This window comes from Ambystoma mexicanum, chromosome 4q (assembly GCF_040938575.1).
Source record: "Ambystoma mexicanum isolate Mex_15411 chromosome 4q, UKY_AmexF1_1, whole genome shotgun sequence".
Taxonomy (NCBI): domain Eukaryota; kingdom Metazoa; phylum Chordata; class Amphibia; order Caudata; family Ambystomatidae; genus Ambystoma; species Ambystoma mexicanum.
This window is the reverse complement of record NC_090928.1, coordinates 15185077-15204808: the sequence shown is the minus strand read 5'-3', so window position 1 is coordinate 15204808 and position 19732 is coordinate 15185077. Positions and strand designations below refer to the sequence as shown.

Sequence of the window (19732 nt, the reverse complement as noted above, 5' to 3'; positions counted from 1 at the left end):
AGTAACACAATGAATAAACAAGAAATTTAGGGAATATTAGAACAGAAATGTTTCAAGTGAAATAAGGGTCCTTTTAATCAACATAACATGAAAAAATAAAATAAAGATGAGCAGTACGTATTTCAGGAATAATCCCTTCCTCAGGTGTAACTAGTAAAAGTATCTGTCAATGATAAAGATAACAGTACATGTTAAAACTAAATAAATTTCATCCTGGTGCAATATTTGTGTTAAAAAATTAAATTATAATAGGATTTACCTGAGTAAACACCAGTACACATTCTGGTAATGGGCTCCATATACATAAGACTTAAGGGAAATAAGAACAGTTCTAAAACCTGTCCAAATCCATTAACGATATACTCATGTGAAGAGAGTAAAATCATAAAGATACCTCCTCAGTAGGAGAAATAGTGAATATTCTATCACTTCTTTAAAACCAACAGTTTTTTTTTTCCTTCAAAATAACAAGTCTGTAAATGAGAAAAATAACAGAGCACACTCTGGTAATGTCCACAAGGCACATGTCAAATATTAAAAGAATTAAAGTTGACCAATGGCAGCCAAAAGAGTAATGAGGCTAGATCCAAACTTCACCGTAGCACGTCAGAAAATTCACTACAACCTGAACATAAAGTGAGGTCTATAAGTACTAACTTTCAAAATAATCACATGTTATACACAATCCAAATTGTAAAGTAAGTTAAAGACTACCTCATCAGAAGGAGCAGACAAGGTAGAGCATTTTGAAATTGAGTTGTGCATAAGTAGAAGTCTTCCCAAACAACCTGTAGGTTGAAGGAGGCTAAAGGAATGACAATTTCCTAATTACAACAAAGAAAAGAAAATAACTTAAAAAGGCTAAAACGATCTACCTACCACTTTCCAAGCAACCAGCACAGTGTCACCATCCAACTCCCTAGAATGCCATCAATCCATGTATGCTAAACAAAATGGCCACTTTTTATCGAGCCTTCCCGTTATTCATTCAGATGTCATGTACTTGAAGACCAATATCAGATCCCATGTACACTGTCCACCATCTTTAAATGGTACCAGACCATATAACAAGCAAAGAAAGACAGGCTGTATAACACTGAATACCTGCTACAATTGAAAATAAAGGTATGAACAGTCACAAGTCCAATCCTACCCGGCCAGCCAAACAAACCTCCACTTTATTAGCGAAGGCTTATGAAAAAGTTAATGTATTCCAAAGTCATGTGACCAACATGAAGACCAGTGCACAATCCACCATCTTGAAGTAGTAAAAAAAATGTAACAGGCAGATTTATCATACAGTGTGTGAAAGACGGGCTGAGCAACGGTGAACACCCGCTTAAATTCAAAATAAAAGTATAATCAGTCACTAAGACATATCCTACTGTGCCATTCTACAGAACCTCCACTGTAGTGGGAAAGGCTCACGAATGAGCCGATCAGCGCAATCCCCAACCGAACAGTAAAGTGAAATCCCCATGCATATGAATCTTCATATGGTATATGATATGATATGATATGGTATTCATAATGCGCCTATACACAAATGTTTCAAGGAGCGACGAGGCAAGGGAGGGGGAACAGAGGGAAACAGAAAACGATTTTACTAGACCAGGTGTCATTCTGATCGCGCAAGTGCAAGGGAAGGGGGAAAAGAAAAGTGCAGGGGGAGGGGAGGGGAAAGTGCAGTACATGGGAATAATAAATAACAAGATAAATGAAAGAGCGGCCAGCTGGTGGCAGTGCAGGGTGAGTGCAGACAAAAGTCTTGGAGGGGGGACTCCAGGGATACAGAAAACAGTCCCCAGGTGCAGGGGTTGCCAGGAAGGCAGTGCAGGCGTGCAACTGTCAAGGCTAGGGCCCGAGATCAGATAGGTGGCCAGGTAACCAGTCTCAGTATCAACCAAGACTTCAGCAGGGGAGAGGGGGAGAGAAAGCAGAAGCAAAGAGGAAGGTTTTTAGGTGCTTTCGGAACCGGAGATGGTTCTCCTCGAGTTTCAGGGAGGCAGGGAGGCTGTTCCAGAGGGAAGCCCCAGCCGAAGAGAGAGATCTACCACCAACTCGTTGCTTTGGAAAGCGACTGACCATGAGGGAGTTGGAGGCGGATGAGTGAAGAGCTCGAGAGGGAAGATATTTAGGAAGAGAGAGTTGAAGGTATGGAGGCCCCAGGACACAGAGAAGGCCTTGTGGACGATGCAGAGGGTTTTTAACTTAATCCACGTAGCCACTGGGAGCCAGTGCAGAGATTTCATTCCTGGAGAGATACGATCCCTGGGCTTGAGGCCAAGGACAAGTCTCACAGTTCTGTTCTGGATGAGTTGCAGAGGGCGTAGAGTAGAAGCAGGCAGATTTAGAAAGAGGCTGTTGCAATAGTCCAGCCTAGAGAGAACCAAAGCTCTGGAGACAGTAATCTTCTGGGGGAAGGAGAGGAAAGGAAGAATACCTCTGAGGAGGTGCAGCTGGTAGTGTGACTTCTTAGAGATGTCAGAGATGTGAGGAGAGAAAGAGAGTGTGGAGTCGAAGATGACCCAGAGGTTTTTAGCTTTGCAGGTGGGAGCAGGAAGAGGGCCAAGAGAGGCCGGCTAGGGAGCTACAGGAAAGGCGGGAGTGGGTGTGCCGATGAGGAGAATCTCAGTCTTACTGGCATTAAGGCAGAGGTCATTGGCGGCACACCACTCCTGGATAGCAGACAGATAGTCAGAGATGATTTACGGAGAAGAGGTGGCCGAGGGTAGCCCGAAAATTAGCTGAGTGTCATCTGCATAGCACTGAAAGTTGGGGCAGAGAGCTGCAATGTGGTGGGCAAGGAGTGCCAGGTATTGGTTCAACAGCCAGGGAGAGAGGTTAGACCCCTGGGGGACACCACAGGTAGAGAAGAAGATAGCAGAGAGGAAGGACCCAAGTTGGACCTGGGAGGGTTGGTCAGAGAGTGAGGAAGTCAGCCCCACCAGGGCCTGACCGGTGATACCAAGGTTATCACAGAGACAATTTAGCAGGATGGCATGGTTGACAGTGTCAAAGGCAGAAGAGAGATCAAGCAAGATGAGGACACATGGTGTGTTAGAGTCAAGGTTGGAGAGCAGATCTTCACGGATGTTCAGGAGAGCAGTTTCCATGCTTCTAGCAGCTTTGAAGCCAGACTGATGGTCATGAAGGCAACCAACAGATTCAGTGTGGAGATTAAGCTGGGAGATGGCCAGTTTCTCCAGGAGCTTGCCCAGGAAGGGAGTGATGGAGATTGGGCGATAGTTAACCAGACATGAGGGATCGGCAGAGGGTTTCTTAAGAAGAGGGTGCACAAGGGAGTGCTTCAGGGGGGATGGGAAGACTCCAGTGACAAAGGAGTAGTTGCAGAAGTCAGCCAGGGCAGTAGCAAGGGTGTCAATGTGGTCCTTGATAGTTATGGAGGAACAGGGGTGAACCTGTTTTGACGAGACTTTCATAGATCGGACTTGTCTAGAAACCTCGTCTGCGGAGAACAGGAGAAAGGCAGAGATGGAGGGAGGAGAACTGGCTGCAGAAGGGCCAGAGGAAGAGCAGGGAGTATAGGGAGGGAGGGGAGAGGAGGATGGTGAGGACAGGATTTCCTGAGTTTTAGAATTGAAGGGAGAAGCCAGTGCCATGCAGAGGACCTGTGAAGAGACAGGAGAGGTAGAGACTGCGCCAGGATTGTCCAGTTCCTTGCAGATTTTAAAGAGTTCGGCCAAGTTGTTAGATGCCACAGAAACACAGTCTTGGATATGAGCTCTCTTCTTGGTGAGGACAGAGAGCCGGTATTGCCTTTGGAGCAGGCAACAGGCCAGTTTGTCAGAGGGTGTACAGGAAGCACACCATTTCCTCTCAGGCCACCCTGCACTTGCGTTTAAGGGTGACGAGGTCTGAGTCGTACCAGGAGTTCCACTTGGCTTTGGGCTTCAAGCGTATCCTCATGACAGGGGCAAGGATAGCAAGAATATCAGATATAGCAGAGTGGAGCGTGGAGAGGGCTGTGTCAGGGTGAGAGCCAGCCGAAGGGGGACGAGGGGGTGAGAAAGTGGCGGTGAAAGCCTCAACTGATACGTGTTTCATGGGTCGGATGACCGAGAAGGTGGGTGGCAGTGATGGAAGTGGCTTGGCCTGTGGAGTAGAGAGGGTGAGAATGAATGAAAGGAGAAACTGATCACTCCAGGAGAGAGGAGTGGTGAGAGGGATAGAAAGGGGAAGGTCTGAGGAGATCAGAACATCCAGAGTGTGCCCTGCAGAATGAGTCAGGCCAGAGGGGAGAATAGAGAGTGTGAGAGAGTCGCAGAGGTCGCGAAAGAGTCCAGAGGGAGGACAGGAAGCATCGAGGTGGATGTTGAAGTCTCCAAGAAAGAGGAATTGAGTGGTCAAGGCCAGGAGTGAGGAGGAGAGGTCCACCCACTCAGAGAGGAAGGAGGAAATCTGACTAGGAGGCCGATAGATAGTAGCCACAGTAAGAGAATGGCTAGGGGGGAGAGAGAGAGCCTGCAGAAGGGACATTCAAAAGAGGAGTAGGCCTGCGTAGCAATGACAGAGGCAGGGATCCACTCGGGGAAGATCAGGGCTACACCCCCTCCGGAGCGGTTGGAGCTGGGGGCGGAGAGGATCGTGTAGCCGTCAGGGAGCAGCGTGTCAAAGCTAGTGACAAATCTGGCCGTGAACCATGTCTCGGTGAGACTGAGGACACCGAGGTCAAGTTAATCCTATTAGAATTAGATTTTTGCAATTGTGTGATAAAAAATGTATTTTTTTAATTTTATTTGTTGGGTTTTTAAAATGCGCCTGTACACAATGTGTTTCGAGGTGCACAATGACAAGAGGGTGGGGGAACAGGGAGGACAAAACAAAAATTATCCTACTAGACCTTGTGGCATTCGGATTGTGCAATGCAGTAAAGAGAAGTTCAGGGTAGAGTGGGCGTGGAGTGCCGGTCAGGGCAGAGGGACATGTGAGAAAAAGCAAGTGCCAGGGGAGGCCAGGTGGACAGAGCCAGGGGAAAGCAGAAAGTGCAGGAGAAGGATGTCCACATGCTAAGTGTGAGGTAACAGTTGGGAAGGGCTGCAGGGGTGAAGGCCCAGACAGGCTAGTGCAGGGGGAAGTGAGTGCAGGTTGAGGGGGATCAGGGGAGACCAAATGCAGGTGTAGACGGATTAGGAGGGCCTGGTGACCTGTAAGACTGTGAAGGAACCAGATAGCCAGTCAAGAGGCAGACAGGGACATTAGCAGGGGAGGGGGAGTGGGAAGGGAGAAGAGGAAAGGGAGGTCTTGCGATGCTTCCGGAGTTTAAGGAAATCTGGCACAAGTCTGGGAGGGGGCAGAGCGCCCATTTCAGAGGAAGGCACCTGTAGAGGAGAGAGATCTACCTCCCCACTCTCTGCTTGGAAAAGCGTCTGATCTGCAGAGAGTTAGAGCTAGACGACCAAAGGATCCTAGCAGAAAGGTATTTAGGAAGAGAGAGTTGGATGTAGAGTGGTCCCAGGCCCCAGAACCCCTTGTGGATGATGCAGACGGTCTTGAACTTGATCCTCGCAACAACCGGGAGCCAGTGGAGAGATTTTAGGGCTGGAGAGATGCAGTCCGTGGGCTTGAGGCCAAGGATAAGTCTTGCAGTTCTGGATTTGTTGACGGGGCGAAGGGAGGAGCTAGGCAGATTGTGGAAGAGGTTGTTGCAGTAGTCCAGCCTGGAGAGGATTAGAGCTATGGAGACAATGAGTGGCGGAAGGTGAGGAAATGGGGAATGGCTCTGAGGAGGCGCAACTGAAAGTGGACCTTCTTGGCAAGGTCTGTGATGTGAGGAGAGTAGGAGAGAAAGTGTTGAAGATGACACCAGGGTTTTTTGCCTCACAAGAGGGTGAGTGGAGAGGGCCCATGCAGGGAGTCAAGAATGTGTGAGGGCAAGAGGGAGCAGGGGTCCAAATGAGAAGGATATCTGTCTTACTGGCATTAAGGCAGACATCATTAGCAGTGCACCATGCCTGAATAGCAGATAGTCAGGAAAGGCAGAGGAAGAGGAGGAGGCAGAGGAGGGAAGCTTGAAGGAGAGCTGTATGTCAACTGCATAACACTGGATGTTAGGAGAGAAGGTGGAGATCAAATTGGCTAGAGTGGCCAGGTACCTGTTGAAAATCAAAGGCGAGAGCATAGAGCCCTTAGGGACACCACATATGGAGAGTAAGATGGTGGAGAGAAAAGGGCCCAGTTGAACCTGGGAAGGTCGGTCTGGAAGGAAGGAGGTCAATCAGCCCAGAGCCAGGTCCATGATGTCAAGGGTATCATAGAGCTGATTTATCAGGGTGGCATTATTGGCCATTGCAAAGGAAAGGTCAAGAAGGATGAGAATGGAAGTAGAGTGGTAATCGAGATTAGAGAGCAAGTATTCACTGGTGTTCAGGTGAGCAGTTGCCATGCCTCTAGCATCTCTGAAGCCAGACTGGTGGTTGTGGAGACAACCAACAGATTCAGTGTGGTGGATAAGATGGGAGATTGCCAAATGGGTGCACATGTATATCATTTGTTTCCGATTAGCATTCAATATATATATTTAAGGCATCACTTTAAAGAACAGCCCAAAAATGATGTCGGAGATGAAGAGATATAGAAAAATCCATCTTTTGCTTGTTCCTGTCAATCATATTGTTAGTATAGTTAGATGTATTCATTCAGAGATTGATATTAATAATCTAGAAAATGCATGGAACCCGTGTCTGTAATCAAATGGCAAGCATAATATAGTTAGATAATCCTTGTGCGAAATGGAAAGACGACAAGTCAACTAATACTAATTGGCATATTTATGTACTATAACTCATCTAATAATATACAAAATGTCTGGAAATTTGGTTGCTTATGTACTAAACGAAACCACAAGAGTATTTATTTGATTAATGTATGTGCTTCGATTAGTTGAATTGTTGTCTTTCCGTTTCGTACAAGAATTATATATGTAACGGATAAGTCATCACCAAAAGAATGTGAATAGGATATTGTAACATGTTAGTATGAAAAGCATCCTGCTTTCACTTTATTCAAAATGAGTGAGAGTGCATTTCAATAAGAACAAATAACATATGTCTTCCTTAGTCTGTGTTGTATGCACAGTATAGCATAGGCAGCATTTTGAATACAAACACATTAAATCACCAAATAAGATAGAGAATGGTGGCCATGGTGGACCTAGTCACGCAAGGATAGAGCTTTTTTGTGCATGGTGTGTCTTACTTTTAGCAGAACACAGAGAGAATTGCTTTGATTGATGGATGTGTATACACCAAAGAATTAATGAGCATGAATGAAATAAACTACACAATAACACTTCTACATCCTTCTTCATGAGATCAAAGACTGCTGATACTTTTAAATTGCAAAGCACGAGGACGTGAAAGGAAAACAGGCCATTCTGAAGCACTTGGTGGGCATGACTAAACTGATTGTTAAAAGATGTAATAGCAATAGAGTAATAGTTCAAGCATCCCATACCTTTGAAGATGAAATATTGGATAATGCAATTTTCTTGAAAGGTTTTGATTGTCAGCAAATGTGATCCCTTATTAAAGCATCATCTTGAGGAAGTCAAGAAAAGTAATACAACAATGACATTAATAACGACATGAGAGTTTGGTTACTGATTTCAAAAACAAAAAGGTTAACAACATCATTAATATAATTTCAAGGTATTGATCATGAAATCAGAAAAGCATCAATATTCTCAATTATGTTGGTTACAAAACAGGACAAACTCATTGATCAGTTTGTATTTTGTTAATAAGCATGTTTTATCTCTCGTAAAATGCACAGCAACCACTCAAAAAGCTAGGTCCGATCTGGTCTGTTCGATCTTGAAATCAATGGACATTGATGTTTAAATTATGTTTGTAATTCAACAGACAGAGCCTCTAACATGCAAGGGCAGTACAATGGCTTTACACAATTGCTGAGTAGCAAAGCACCAGGCCAAATTCACATGTGGTGCTTCACCCAAATAATTATTTATTAAAAATTAATCTAGTAATGATAATTGTTACAAAGGTGGTTATACCTGCAAAATCATTGTTTGACTTGTTAAATTCATCTACAATCTACACCTATATCTACATTTACAGTCCTGGTATACTTCCAACAATCGCCACCATCAAGACTGAGATCATTCTTATTGGGACTCCTCCTCCCTCTTTCTTCCCCTCACACTGGCCATCTTCTATGGGCGCTCCTCCCTCTCGTTCATCTGAAGCCAGAAACCTTAAAGGTATCTTCAATTCCTCTCTTTCCTTCCTCCCCCACATTCAGGACCTTGCCAAGAGTCCCACTTTCAACTCCACCTCTTCAAAGGAATTCTCCCTTTCCCCTAGAAGCTCACTGTCTCTAGAGCTCTGGTTCTCTGTAGGCTAGACTACTGCAATAGCCTTTTTCTTAATCTACCCTCGTCTTCTTTACAACCCCTCCAGCTAATCCAGAATAGGGCTGTGAAATGTATCTTTGACCTCAAGCCCAGGGGCCGCCTCTCTCCAGCCCAAAAAGCTCTCCACTGGCTCCCAGTTGCTGCAAGGATCAAATTAAAATCTCTCTGCATCATCCATAAGACTGTCTGGGGCCGGGGACCATGCTACCTAAAAGTTGTTCTCACTAAATACCCTGCCTCCAGATTGTTACGTTCTTCCTGCACCAACTCTCTGTGTTTCAAGCGCTTTGCTAAACCGCAAGCTGGTGGACAATCTCTTTCCTCAGCAGTCTCCTTCATATGCAACAGCCTACCCCTTCCTCTTCGCCTTGAGCAGTATCTCCTCAAATTCCAGAATGTCCTCAAGACTTTCCTCTTCACTTCCTCCTTCCCTTCATCCATCCCACAGTTGTTGAGATTGGTGACCAGGGCCCTTATATGTCATCTTGGGCCCTGGCCTCCCACCACCAATCACCTTCAGTTTTTGCCCACTCCCAGCACTTATCTTGGCGCCCACTTGCCTATGCCACCACATTCCGGCACTTATTTATTGTCAGCTGACCAGTAACCAAGGCACTTACAGCTGCTCACCCCCTAGAACTTCTCTCTTGGTACACTTAGCGCTTACCCTCACTACATCACCTCTTCTCTCTCTCTCTCTCTCTGCACTTGCACATTCTGAATGCTCACAAGGCCTAGTAGGTCTGCCTCTATCTTTCTTTGTTATTTGATTTCATTCCCATGTTCCCTCCCTGTTGCCATGTGGGCGCTTTGCAACACAATTTACTTGATGTATAAACACCTTATAAATGCACAATAAATAAATAAATAAATACATCGACATCATGAATCAAACTTTTGAATGAACATGTTGTTTGACAAATGCTAACATGATCAATTTTGTTCATTATCTGTAATTAGCGAAACAAGATCATGGACCAAAGATGCATCACTCACTAAAATGTTTGATTCATATAAAGACCCAAGTTGTGCCATGTTTGTTGATGTTGTGGAAATAATGCTTGAAATATCCACATCTGATCACTTCAACGACGATACTAGATACAAGACTGAAGCATATGCTAATTCACTCATTTAATTCTCCAATTTGACCACTGATATGTAGCTGTTTATTTTTACAAATACCACATCTTTATCTCTGTACTTACAAGCAGAAGGCGTAAATATGCTACAGGTCTATTAAACTGTAGATGAAACAATGGGATAAATACAGAAACAGGGTCAGAATTTCAGTGATTTAGTTGATGCAACTAAAAGGTTCATAATTTGGGCCAATTAAAAATTGAAAGAAATGGAAGATGAAGTTGTGGTTGCAGAGGAGAGGCCTCAAATATGTTGAAAGAAGATGATGCTGCTAATAAATCTATCCGGCCACTCAGTGATAAATTCATTCTGAATGTGTACAGTATTGTAATGGACAGGTTTATTAACAGTTTGAAGAGTTGATTCAGTACCACGCATTGTCAACTCTTTGCAGATTTGGCATGTTCGGACCATAGAGATTTTCAGAAGATCCTGAGGAAAACTCCACATAATGACCAGGCTCAACTGAGTGACTTACTTACCGATTTAATTTAGAAGAATTACCAGAAATGTTACAGAGTAAACTGTATAATTTTGTATCAAAGTGGAACAGATTGAACATTTCACTTCATACAAAATGTATGCACAACACCATGACTTCCATTTTTATTGTGTCTTTGACACTGACAAGAGGAATTTTACTGGTGTCAGGGGTAAACGTGTGACCTGCAAAACAATCAATAACTATATAGCATGTTGGTAGAATATCTTATGGAAATTCAAAACGTGCGGTCAAGCCTATAAATCGCTTCTAATACCTACACACTTCCATTAACATTATACTCTTTTCTGGTGCCTTGTGAAAGGTATTTTTCAAAGCATAAGTACATTGTGAAGACACTTTGCAGTTTTCTTTCCCAAAATAAGTTGGAAGCCTTCATGCACGTCAGTGGAAAAAGATGCTTGCTTTGTTGGCACTAAGCAATGATGCCATCATTGATCTTTTAGCATCCAAAAGCAGCTTGTTACAAAGAATGGAAATTAGACAATATACAGTTTTACAGTTTTCAGAGATTTCCCTTATTTAATAATGAAAGCCTAGTATAAAATCTGCAATTTACTCACATATCTTATTTGAAAGACTTTATGCTCTCTGTTGAATCTATAAGATGCCATAATTGAAGCTTCTATTAAACATTTACCAAAATAACCTCACCAAAGATTTAAGTCTGGCGTTCGATTTCTTCTGCATATGTCTATATCTATTGGATTGACATCTTTGTGCATTTACATCTACTTCATTTGCACCTGTGCATGTGCTTCATTTCTTTATTTTTTTAAATACCAGACCCCTGCCGCAATCCTCTACAATTGTCTTTTCTATCACTCACACCCTTTTTTACATCTATTCTCTTATTCCCTGAAAAAGGAGCACAGTCAGTTTAAATGTGGTATATGTGAATGCAAAAGAGGAACATTTATAAAGATATAAAGACATCACCTTTGAAGGACAGTCTCTTGCAGAAGAAACCACTTTGAATTATTTGGAACTTTGATTTTCTCATACCTTATCATCAATGCCACAGTTACAGAAATCAGTGGCAGCACTAGTGGAAACTAGGGAGTTGTCATTTAATAGAAGATTGGTGGTTCATTGACTTCCCAAATAATTCAAGTATATTGGAATACGTTGCTCAGCCACCATGGATGGAGTTGACACTGGGGTATTCTAACATTTACTGTTTTGCCCCTATGGACAAAAAGCTTTACCAAGAATTAATCACTTTTTGAAATGCCCCCCTCAATATTTCCTTTGGTGTAAAGTAGGGGTTACCCCAATAGTATAGTGTGTTGCTATAAGGCTCTGTCTTTACTGGGAACAACTTTGGGCTAATCTGTCGGTTAGCACAGATAGGGCAATGTTGGAGGTTGGAGATTGAACTGAAGTTAGAGCAATATCTTGAAATCCTGGGGTGGGCATTCCTCAAGAAGGGATTTGAAGTAACATGGCTGTGTAGATATTGGAATAAACCTTCTGGAATTAAGCCACCATTTCATTGGTTCATTGGTTCATGCCAGATAATGGTCTTCAAAAGAACATCTTGCTCTATCTACTATTACGGTGGACTCATAAGTAGACAAATAGCTATACATATTTCCCACAAACACATGAACGTTTTTTCTTTCCCACACACCATGCCCCCCAATGTGTTCTTTGTGCTGACTGGCATATTATATTATTGCTGGCATATTATATTGCTTCCTGGAAATATTCAACTAACTAACCTCGGGTATGTTGCTGTGAGAACCCATCCAAAGAAACCCTTACATGCTCTGTCCCAAATATTAAATGGCTGATCCCTAATTTTATTATCTGGAAGATTAGAGGTTGAAAAACTGCTACAATAATGTGTAAGATCACAGAGCAAGCATGGATTCAATTTGCTAAGTTCCAATATATAGTCGTTAATGGGTTAATCAGGTGGATCATGCTCCTATTGTGGAATTATTGTGCTCCTTTGTTATAATAAAATGCATACTTTATAGGCACAGTAAAGTAAAAAAGGAATTGCATAGGGAATTGAAAAAATGAACTGCTAATAATGTTTGTCTCGTACAACAGATTTGGCTGAAATTCTGTAAGGGGTGCACGCATCTCCAAAATAATATATCAGGCAAATTGGGAAGAAACCGGGTGCTTATAAATGAAACGGTCACCATCTTTTTTTTTCTCAATGCGAGAGATAGCCGTGGTTATACGCCAGGTTATAGCGAATGGTATCGGAAAATGAAACGCAGAAAAAAGCTTTTGCGGGTCAAAAAACATGCAAATGCCATCAGGCTAGAGGTTGAGGGGAGGCAAAAGGTCACCAGGGAAATTTGGGAGTTATAGGGCGGCTAGGGACCAAGTTTGCAACACAAAGCTTTTCTGTAACCTCAGCTATATCTGTGCATAGCCAACATCTCAAAGCAAACTGCATCACAGAAACAGCATGTGTTGTGGGGGAAAAGGGAGAGGGCATGTGAGGTGAGGAGGCCATCTGGGGAGTGGGGGAAGCTGGCACAGATGATGGCGGCACTTGGTGAAAGCATAGGGGGCAAGAAAGCTTTTTTATTTGGCCTTTTTTCTGATATTCACAGCTATAGAAAACTACAAATGACCTTGGCTTTCTGTAGATCACACATAAAATGACTACAGATAGCTGAGGTTATCTGCAGTTCTGTACACAAGGCTATATAAAAAAGTGAAATAAATAAAAAATATATTTTGACATGTACAGTGAGTTGGGGTGAACAGGACTCCCATACAGGCAGTAACTGGCCCTGACACTACTTAGTTTCTAAACAAGGTACCAGATGTCACCGTCAGGCTATGTTGCCTAGTAAATGAACACACGTTAAAAGACCGCCTAGAGCAATGTGGCCTGAGGAGGCAAGCACCTTCCTCGCTTTTAAGTAAAGCAGGGTCAGTCCTGGTAACTGTATGGATGGGAGACAGTCCACAGTTCCGGATGCTGTGTGTTTTCTTAGTTTTAAATATCTCATAAAACACTTAAAACTTAATGCATCTGCATCATTTATTTTAAATGTGCTAATGTCAGTCTGTGAAAGTATTGCACTTAGAGACCATTCTTTTGCCTATTGCTGATTTGCATTCTGGTATTTGTAGTTTCCCAGTCAAGATAGCGGAATAATGGCACAATTGTACACTTTTTGCCTAACATAGTTTGATAATTATTTATATATTTGAGTGACAATAGGGTATGTGTACTTTTCAAATGATCTTTATAAAGCAGAGTATTGTTGAAAGCCAGACAAACGGGTGAGAATGGGAAATGAGAGGGCAAGTAAGTCATGAGTATTTGCCCACGATGTGGCAAGAGAGTATTGAATCCTAGACACTGGTGCAGTTATTTGCCTCTGATTGTGGCTGATTTTCTGGGCACAACTAAAGGGCATATGTGTTCGGCTGCAGCGTTCTTTTTCTTTGTCCAATGTGGATGGCATGGTCTTATTCTTCGTGTTCTCTCTGGAGTGAATGTCTGAGCAGCGGGGCGAGTCCTGAAGGGCGGAGGGTGTGGGGGATGAGGAGGACAATAGGGGGAGAAGGAGGACAACTGTGAGGGCCAAAGTCGGTTGTGGAGGGCCTTTGTGAAACCAAAGGGGGAGGGGGCGCACCTAACAAAGGGTATTAAAGTAGGAAGTAAGGTGCTTTAGAATCTGGATTTTGGGATGAAGGGGATAACAATGAATGGTTCAATGCAGTGGCACCTGGATTTGGGAACAGCTGAGTGTGGGAGAGACACCTTACCTGGGTACAGAAGTAGACACTAAATAGACTGGCACCTAGATTTGTAGGCAGTGAAGTACAGTGGGACCTGGGCTTGGGTCACCAGTATAATTGGTGAAAACACCTAATGTGTCTTTCAGCAGTCAAATACAGTAGCACCTAGGTTAGGGACACCTGGATAATGGGAGGAACGCCTAATGGGTCTTGCAACAGTCAAATACAGTAGCACCTAGGTTTGGTACAGCTGGATAATGGGAGAAAATGCCTAATGGGTTTTTCAGACAGTGAAATACAGTAGCACCTAGATCTGGGACACCTGGATAATGGGAGAAGACACCTAATGGGTCTTTCAACAGTCAAATACAATAGCACCTGGGTTTGGGGCACCTGGATAATAGGCGGAAATGCCTAATGGGTATTTCAGCAATCAAATACAGTAGCACCTAGGTTTGGGACACCTGGATAATGGGAGAAAAAGACTAGTGGGGTTTCACACAGTCAAATACAGTAGCACCCAAGTTTGGGACACATGGATAATGGGAGAACAAGGCCTGAATGGGTCTTTCAATCTGGCACAATCTTACAAAGAGTCAGGCTACATACGAGGTGTGGCTATCTGGCACAATCAGGCTGAATACGAGATATGTCTAAATGCTATTGGAGACAGGAGATATGATTGGGTCAGACAGCCTAATGGGGGACAGTGATTGCTGGTCACTATGCACAGACCTAATCTTCACAATTATGTCTAAATGTGATGCTAACTAGTGTTAGAGTTCTCTAGATGTGACAGAATGCTAGTGTTTACAATTCTGTCTAGATGTGCAGCAAGCTAGTATTACAGTTGTCTGGATGTGATGCAATGGTAATCTTCACAATTCTGTCTACTTGTGACACAAGTTAGTATTACTGTTGTCTGGATGTGACACAATGCTAATCTTCACAATTCTGTCTAGATGTGACGCAATCTACTATGACAGTTGTCTAGAAGTGATGCAATGCAAATCTTCACAATTCTGTCTAAATGTGACGCAATGCTAGTCTTCACAATTTTGTCTAGATGTGATGCAATGCTAGTCTTCACAATTTTGTCTAGATGTGAAGTAATGCTAATCTTCACAATTCTGTCTAGATGTGACACAAGTTAGTATTACAGTTGTCTGGATGTGACACAATGCTAATCTTCACAATTCTGTTTAGATGTGACACAAGTTAGTATTACAGTTGTCTGGATGTGACACAATGCTAATCTACACAATTCTGTTTAGATGTGATAAAATGCTAATCTTTACAATTCTGTCTCGATGTGATGCAAGCTAGTACTACAGTTGTCTAGATGTGAGGCAATGCTAATCTTCACAAATCTGTCTAGTTGTGACGCAATGCTAATCTTCACAATTCTTCTATCTGAGTGTGACGCATGGCTACACTTCACCAGGACAGAATGTGAATGCCTAAATTGGTAGGCACAGCAGAAGTGCAAACACCTAGATTTGAGGTATCTGAATAGATGGAGAATGCCTAAGTATGGCAAACAACAGTAAATAACACCACTGACCATTTGTTACACAGCAGTGAATGGGTATTCTTTACTAGCTGGCTGACTTTGGTATGCTTATGTTGTGTAGGTAATAAGAGAGGCAGGCCTTTTTGGAATACAGTGTTTGGTGTTCTCCCCATCCAGACCACACTTATCTTGTCAGTCGCTGCTCGTTGACGGCTGGCTACTGGTATCTCAGGCGAACACTGGCAAACACGGTCCGGAGCTGCTTCTTTGGGAGCTGCTCTTTGCCTTGGGGCTGCATGGACAGTGGGCTGCCCTAGGGGGTGTGGCTAAGAGCCTACCTCCTGAAGGGAAACAGCCAATCATAAACAAGGGGCAAGGGAGAGGTCAGACAGGTGTGGCAGAGGAATGGAAAAATGTCCAGAAGGCAAGTAGAAATGGCTGCCAGGAACAAAGGCAGAGACACATCTGACTGTTCCAACCAATTGCGACGTTGGGGAAAGAAAGAAAGCCAGAAACAAACAAAGGACTACATCCCAGGGACAGCACACTATAGATGCAGGGCAGCTCAGAAAAACAGGGTGTGAAGCCACACAAACACAAGAGAAACCCACCAGAATAGCACACACTAGTAAAAAATACAATTGAAAAAAACACACAAACACATCCACAGGAGCACATGAAACAGGCCCAAAAAAGATTACAATCAATGTACAACTACTCACTGAGCGTGAACCAGACTCTAAGGCTGCTTTCCAAGTGGTTTCATTAGAGGATCCTTCTAGATTGCAGTCCAGAAGGCATGTGGAAATGGCTGCCAGGAACCAGGGCTGAGACACACCTGACAGTTCCAAACAATTGCAACGGGGAGGGTGGGGACAGGAAGAAAGCTAGAAACAATAAAAGAACTACACCCCAGGGACTGTACACTCTAGATGCAGGTCATCTCAAAAAACGGGATGAGAAGCCACAGAAACACAAGAGAAACCTGCCAGAATAGCACAAACTTGTCAAGAAATGATTGAAAAAAACACACAAACCCATCCACAGGAGCACATGAAACAGGTCAAAAACAGAAAGAAAGCCGGAAACAAACAAAGGACTATACCCCAGGGACTGCACACTCTAGATGCAGGCCAGCTCAGAAAACCAGGATGAGAAGCCACAGAAACACAAGTGAAACCCACCAGAATAGCACAAACAAGTAAAAAAACTATTGATAGAAACACACAAACCGCTCCAAAGGAGCACCTGAAACAGGCCAAAGAAGGATTACAATCAATGTACAACTACTCACTGAGCATCAGCCCGCCCCTAAGGCTGCTTTCCAAGTGGTTTCCTATGAGGATCCTTCTAGATTTTAGTCCAGAATGCAAGTGGAAATGGCTGGAGGAACAAAGGCAGCAACACACCTGACTGTTCTAACCAATTGCAAGGGGGAGGTGTTAGGGAGAATTCTCATAAATTGATGATTTCCCTTACCTAATGAGTCCCTAAGCAGCTTTGATGGATTTCTAGGATTTACTTTTTTCACCTGGTAGGAGTGTGAGCCTTTTTCCCACTCTTACATGTGTTTTGCCATGTGTGTTTGTTTTTACCATTTTGTGTGTTCTTGGGCTCTGGAGCCTCACCTACTCCATGAGCACCACTTTTTGTGTGTGTTACACAACACCTTCAGTGCAGTGACACAGGGTTGTCTTTGAGACTTCCCACTGACTCAATTTTTCTGGGGCTGACTACTGAACCCCAGAAACATGTAACGTTGCCATTAACTTTATATAGTCACTTTAAACCACAGACCCAGTACACCTCATCTTACATGGAGTATTGGAAATGGTTAACTCTTATTCCTTTTTGTCTCTACCTCTTGGAGCCTTGTTTCGCTCCCTTAACATTAAGACTTGGCTGGTGGCAGTGGTAACTACCCTAACTTTTCTACAGCGATTATCTTATATAAACGTGGTAATGTTTTAAGCTATTATATTAGCCTTGAACATAAACCCACTTGACCAAATACATTTTATTTTGGTTCCAGCTGGGTTTATTCGCCATTTGTTTTTGTTAAAGTCTTTCTCGTGTTTTTCTCTGCGCGCCAAACCGGGAATGATTCCTTTGTTCGATGTCTTTTAGTGGGCTTCTGCACAGAAGCCCTCCTTAAGACGCCTGAAAGTCTAGGTAGGTAGGATGTGAGGGAGGGATCTTCGGACCCCTGCCATGGGTTCCCTTGGTAACCCAAGTCGCACTCTTGTCTGATTGGCTAAGGGGACTGGCCTTGCCAGATCAGCCACCCTGCTGTGTGATTGACAGCCAGGCTGTATGAATGGGGGAAAACTGCCTAAAAAGCAAGTCTTTTGGACTGGAAGAGCAGAGTCGCCACTGGAAGAAAAGAACCAATGAGGAACTGGAAGAAAAGGACCCCTACCACGACTGAACCACCCAGTGAAGCCCTGCTGCAGGTCCGAATCTCCGAATCCGATGACAGAGAAGATCCTCCAGGAAACTTCTTCCCTTGAGCTGATGGGACCAACCAGTTCACCCAAACTGCAAGCCAGGGCCCCTCCTCTGGTCAAATTCGCAGTACAGACTACAGTGGGCCGGATAGAAAGGAATGTCGGACCCTGCTTGGGTTTTAAGGAGCGCATCTTTTATTCGTTGGTTTTGTTCTGCTGCTGGCTTCTCCCTTGGGTGGCGCAGGACCCTCCAGTCTTTCTACTTCATGTCAATCCGACAGTCGCATCAGGAACCGTGAGCCTGCAGGAACCATCAGGAACGTCCGCCTCAGCTACAGATCCCTCTCCATTTTAAGGTACTGTGCAAATTCCGGTTGCTCGTATCGTTCAACCGCGATAAAAGTGTTTTAAATCTTTTGCCAATCCGAGGGCTTGTCCTTCTCTTCTCTTTGAACTAACTTTTCTACCAACCAACCTCGTCCGGAATCTGTGCCACAAACTTTACCGCGAACTACCCTGAACTGTGTGATCTTGAGCAAAATACTTTTGACCCATTGACTTTGGTCGTAAGCCCTTTCTAGCTGATCTCCTCACTGAAGTTCCTCTTGTTCAATTCCCCTGAGTACTTACCTGTTGGTTTTGCCTAGGTTCTAATCATTTTGTCTTTCCCTCCCTTTTAAATTGCTGGAGTGCCATTTTGCTCCCGCTTCATTTTGTGAGCTTAACTTCTCAGGAATTTAAGGGAAGTGGTGTGGTGTATTTATGATTGTGATTTTTAACTTGCTTATAATAGTGAAATGTTATACAACTGTTGAGTAAATTAATATATATTCTTTTACTTAGAAACCTTGATTCAGTGTTTGCCTGAATCATAGTAATTGCTGTCCTTTGTGTAACTATTTGATACTGCTCACTTATTCTTGAGATAAGTATGGCTGCTCTGCTAACACTTTAACTGTGTAGTACAGGCTTGTACCAAAGGTGAAATTGTACTGTCACTTATAGTCTTAATTGTGTGTGGTGTTCCCAAAGTGTACTGCATATAATTCTGCCTAACACTGGTGTACAGTAGTGAGGATAAAAGTATAGTAATTACACTTAGAGTGCAGCTATTACCTTGAATCAACTAACAAGGCTAACATCACTAAAAAGCAAAATTAATCATGTCTGATATGGAAAGCCACAGTCAGGAGACCCTCCTGAATTACACTGCTAATTATTTAAGAAACATGTGTAAAGAAAGGAAACTCTCTGCCAAAGGCAAAAAGATTGAATTAGTTGAAAAGTTGTTAAAGAACCAAACTCTGGGGAGTGGGTTTGAAATGCCTATCTAGCAAATGTGGAAAGTATTGAGGATGATGCTATGTCTATTAATGATGAGTTGGAAGAGGTAGATGTGTCTCTTCAGGCAGGCAAGGGGCCCTTCCTGGCCCCTTGCCTGCTCAGCAACGGCAACCCTTGTCCACTGGGACCCCCACAGGTCCGACACTCGGTCCTGAATTCATTGTTCTAGAGAAAATGAAGCTTGAACTGGAATTCAAATGTTTAAATGCTCAAACTGAACAAAAACAACAAGAATTTAAGCTCAGAGAAATTGAGTTGAATCATGAACTTGAAATGAAGAAATTGTCTCTTGAGAATGCTGCTCTCCCAGAGTCTTCTAGGTCTTCCAGTCCTAAGAGACCCCGTATGCCTAAAGAAATTGTGGGTATGCATGAGGTTAAGCTTGATATTTTGGATTGTTCGGCAATGTTTGATTATAACCATGGGATTCAAGGTCTTTCAGGGAATCAATTGCTTCCTTGGCTCTTCTCTAGGCTACCCACTGTTGCATCTGATGTTGTGATTGTGAAGATACTGGTGGGGGGGCCTGTACTTCTGCTCTCTATATGGTAGAGGAGAGGCACAGAGGACCCAGCCAAGATTCTCAATGGGTAGCAATGAACGAGCAATCAAGGCCTAGCTTCTCGGGAGGTGATGCAGGCTGGTTCTTAAGTACAGTGTAGTCC

The 19732-nt window shown here is 43.4% G+C and overlaps 1 protein-coding gene across 5 annotated transcripts in view; it reads right to left on the bottom strand.

Annotated features, from left to right (window-relative positions):
* The window catches only part of VIT (vitrin), a 2362557-nt gene that overhangs the window by 2074044 nt on the left and 268781 nt on the right, over nucleotides 1-19732 (bottom strand). For 3 of the 5 annotated variants that reach the window (XM_069607358.1, XM_069607362.1, XM_069607360.1), the window contains exon 2: nucleotides 7477-7559. The exons of the other annotated variants lie outside the window; for them this stretch is intronic. The gene's annotated coding sequence lies outside the window, so the exon portion shown is untranslated. The remainder of the gene's footprint in view (nucleotides 1-7476; nucleotides 7560-19732) is intronic. 5 annotated transcript variants of the gene reach the window in all.